This window comes from Crinia signifera, chromosome 6 (assembly GCF_055691185.1).
Source record: "Crinia signifera chromosome 6, ASM5569118v1, whole genome shotgun sequence".
Taxonomy (NCBI): domain Eukaryota; kingdom Metazoa; phylum Chordata; class Amphibia; order Anura; family Myobatrachidae; genus Crinia; species Crinia signifera.
In genome coordinates this window covers 218,504,645-218,508,975 of record NC_139222.1, presented here as the reverse complement: position 1 = coordinate 218,508,975, position 4,331 = coordinate 218,504,645, and positions in this window count along the sequence as shown.

The following is a 4,331-nucleotide window of genomic DNA, read 5'->3' as shown; positions in this document are numbered from 1 at the left end:
CGCAACTTCCACTTCTCATACAACAAAGCAAAACGCTTCTTCACATCCTCATCCTCTAACAGACTCACATTCAACTTCCATACGCCCCTCCCATGCCGCATACCACAATCATACTCCAAACTCACAGTAACACAATCATGATCCGAATAAATCACTCGCCTCTGCACAAAATCCACACACCTCATACCCTTCCCCACAAAACAATAATCTAAACGTGATTCTATCCCACTTCTATCCGCTCTGTATGTAAACTCAGGCACTCCACTACTACATTTATACGCCGCATCCATCAATTGAAAGTCCACAATCATACTTTTAAGCATTCGTCCCGTTATGTCAATCACACTATCAGTCACACCCTTTCTCCCCTGCAGTTCTATTATACAGTTCATGTCCCCCATTAGGATCACAGGTGACCTCCCTGGCAAAAAGAAAACAAGTTTTTCAAAAAGTGACTTGCGCTCATTCTTGTCAGTGGGCGCATAAACATTAATTAAGCGAAAAACAAAATTTTTGAAACGTACATTAACTAAGAGGCATCTGCCTGGTTCAATAATAACATGTGAATCAAAAACAACATCACTATGTTTAGCCAAAACCCCCACCCCATCATTTTTGTTTTCTACTGACCCAGACCAGATCGCTTTGCCAAAAGGCCATTCTATGTCAGGTATAGCATGAATAATTGCGCATTCCTGTAGGCATATGATGTCACCCCTATGGCATCCCAGATCATGTAGGATGGCAGACCTCCTAGCTCGGGACTTCAGACCCCTGACGTTTAAGGAAACTAAAGAGACTGCCATGTTACCTTTAGGGAGGAAAAACTTATTTCAAGCCTCACAAGATGCTATACAGGAACACTTTTAAAGACAACTAAACATACATTCTTCTAATACATTTGCTTCAAGTGCACAAAAACTCAGGTGCCACTGCAGGCGTCCATAAACGACTGCACATCCTCGTCGTTCAGGAACCTGCCTCCAGGTGAATCCACCTGTGCCGACAGCTGGGAGGACACAGGAGTATCCATCCGCTGTGCACAGGGCAAAGAGCACTGGGACAAACCTCCTTCTTCATTAGCGTGCTGTAAACTGACAGTCTGCACTGACACAAGGGTCTGTCTACAGACCTGGATCACTGTTGCTGTATTCCCTTGGTCAGCAGCAGCTGTCATCTCCATTTCTTCCTCTTCAAGCTGTTGGAATCTGTTTGAAGTGACTACTGTGGGGGGGGGGGGGGCAGGGCCGGTGCTAGGGTGTCCGGCGCCCTCCTGCAAACCATAAATTTTGCACCCTTTCACATTGCCATTGCAACAAGCTGCAGCCCGATTGTGGGATTGTATGCAACATGCGATCCTATGGAGGATCTCGGGTGCATGTACATGTAGGCATACACCATCTCAGTACTGTGTCCACAAAATGTTGCAGGCACTAAAGGTGCCCATACACGCTGCGAGAATCGCATACGTTATGGGCTAGATCACATCGCACGGCATGCATGCAATGTGTGTGTGATGCAATCCGAAAGCAGTACAAAAAGTATGTGCAGCACTCGTGACTGAGGGGAGAAAGGAGGGGAGAGAAGGAGGAGATAGAGGGGGCGGAGTGTTGAGGAGTGGCAACGGCACTGGCACAGCACACTGAGAAGAGGGAAGGAAGGGGAGGCGATGCTGCTGCTTGTTCATCATTTGACAGCTGACAGGCACAGAGAGGGGGCGGATCCGGACATGATGGGGGAAATTTACTAAAGGAAATTTGTAAAAAAATAGATGTATTTGTATCCAGAAATAGACTTATTTTTGACATTTACTATCCCGAAAATACGGCAATTCGTATTCGTGTTGATAGCACATCAATATGACTACGAATTGCCGTATTTTCGGGATAGTAAATGTCAAAAATAAGTGTATTTCTGGATACAAATACACCTATTTTTTTACAAATTTCCTTTAGTAAATTTCCCCCGACATGTCATCCAGGCATTCACAGACAGCGCTACATGCCTCAGCGCAAGTGTCCGTGAGGAAGAGGGGGCAGGTCGCAGGAGGAGGACAGTGTGTGCACGGTGCAGGGAGCTGCTCAGCCTCTCCATACTGCCACCCACTGTCAGACAGGTGCCGCGGGCGGCGTGCAGGAGGCAGTGACAGTGAGGGCCGAGGCAGCTTTAGCAGAGCAGGGAGGGACAAAGCGCCTTTTCCGCATGGCGCCTCCCTGCTTTGCAGGAGCTGCTGAGTGGGTAGCGCCGGCCCTGGGGGGGGGGCACTCTGCACCTCCACTCGCATTCTCTTGCCTGCCACTTGCTCCCCTCCTCTCTTCCCCCTCACAACCTTAGTAAAAGGTTCTTCTTCTAATTCTTCCTCACTGCAGCTGCCTGGTACTAGCGAGTCAGCGCTGCTGTCAGCGTCTGACTCTCCGTCTGTGCCCGTTACCTCCCAGTGCAGCAGGGGTACCTGGCGAACTCCTCCACTGTCATCCTCTTCCCCCCGCACCGCCGACGTCAGTGCGGGGAACTCCGCTTCAGCCGCCGGGCCAATGAGGTGGGAGTGGGCGGCGCCCGCCTCCGGCGTCTTCTCCCATACTCCACGCCCAACCTGTGACGCAGGGGCTTCCCCTGCCTGTGTCACTCGTTCCTCCTTTTGAGCGCGCTGTTTGAGCACGGCGCCAAAAACCATGTTGCGCACATTTGAGTCACTGTGTATAACGGACATGATGTCCGCCGTCATGGGGTCCTGCCTAACTGCGGCATCCATGTTCTGGGGGATATGTTTGTTCACAGTGTCTATAACAGCAGCGGACGCAGCAAGGGGGAAACTCTGATCATTAACCCCTTCTCTGCCACGGTGCAGATCAGCGTTTCTGTTGCAGTTACGCATCAGGTACTCAGTGCTCCCACACAAATCACATTTCTTTGCTTGGGGACAATCAATAGCAGCATGCCCTGGGGCCCCACAGTTCCTGCAGCATTTGCCTGTAGTGCACTCGTCCTTTGTATGGCCAAACTTCAGGCAATCCCTACAGTACCTAGGCTGCTCTGGGTAGAACAGGTACCCTCTTGATGGGCCAATTGAGAAGTTTGAGGGGGGGTGCATGACTCCCCCAATACCTCCAGGGTCTAGACGTAAGCGAGCCCAGAACTTTGTCTTGCCATTGAAGATACCCACACAGTTTTGTAGCCTCACTCCCCCTCTCACTGAGGAGCAGTAACGCAGCAAAAATGCCCTTATCTGCTCCATATCCACAAAAGGATCGTACATGTGTACTGTAATAGGGCGTTCAGCGCCCATGAACAGGGGCAAAATGGTGATTCCTTTCATAATTGGGGCATTTGCATGTTCTCTTACCCTTTCATAAGTGTTGAGGCAGGTTTCCGGGTCTGTGAACGATATATCGAAGTTTCCAGCGGCAGGGAACTCCTGAATACAGAAAACCTCCTCCTTCTTCACCCCAGCCAGGGGCACCAGAATCTCTCCCCAGATGTGTCTCACTGTTCTCTCCTGTCCCGTCACAGATGCATCCAGCTGGAACCGGAACGTGTTCCTCACCCCATTCATCCTGGCAGGCGTCACAGGCTCCAAACTGCAGCGCTGATCTTCTCCCCGAAATCCCAGGGCCTCCCCGAAAGGAGAACCCTGAATACCCTGGCAGACCAAGTGCGATCTGCTCTGATAAGAACAGATTTTTTGATTGAAAAGGCAAATCTTTATTGTACATAAAGAAAGCAAAAAACAGACGATAACATTTAGGCATATATACTGTGTCGCAGCACAGCCAAAACACAGCACACATGCAAGACTGTATAGTACATTTCATGAAATCCAGCATAAGAAATCAAATACCGTAAGACATGTTATGCACTATGCATTCTAACCTTAAACAATCATTGACTATGGATAAGACTATGGGTGGAGGGGTGGGGGATGAGGGAGGGGGAGTCACATTGCCCGAAGCTTTATTGACCAGACAGACACATATAAGGGGAGGGCGATAAATAGACAGGACATCAATAAAACAACAGACATCGTGAAATGGGGGAGCGGGGCCACGTCACAGTTCTTATCACTCAGTTCAATGGGGAAAGGGCCAGAAGAAGGGGGGGTTAGTCCTCTTCTTCCTCAGGGCTATCCCGGATGGAGTAGTCTCTTGAGCAGGCTGTGGATCAGCCTGCGGCAGTCCTGCACGGACTCTCCCTCAAAATGAGGCGATTCCTGGCAAACCACACAGCGTCCTTAAAACAGTTTATAAGGCGCCAGGCTTCCTGGGTCGCCCCAACAGTGTGTGTGCCGGGGAACAGTCCATAAAGCACCGAATGGTACGATAGGTGGCTCCTGG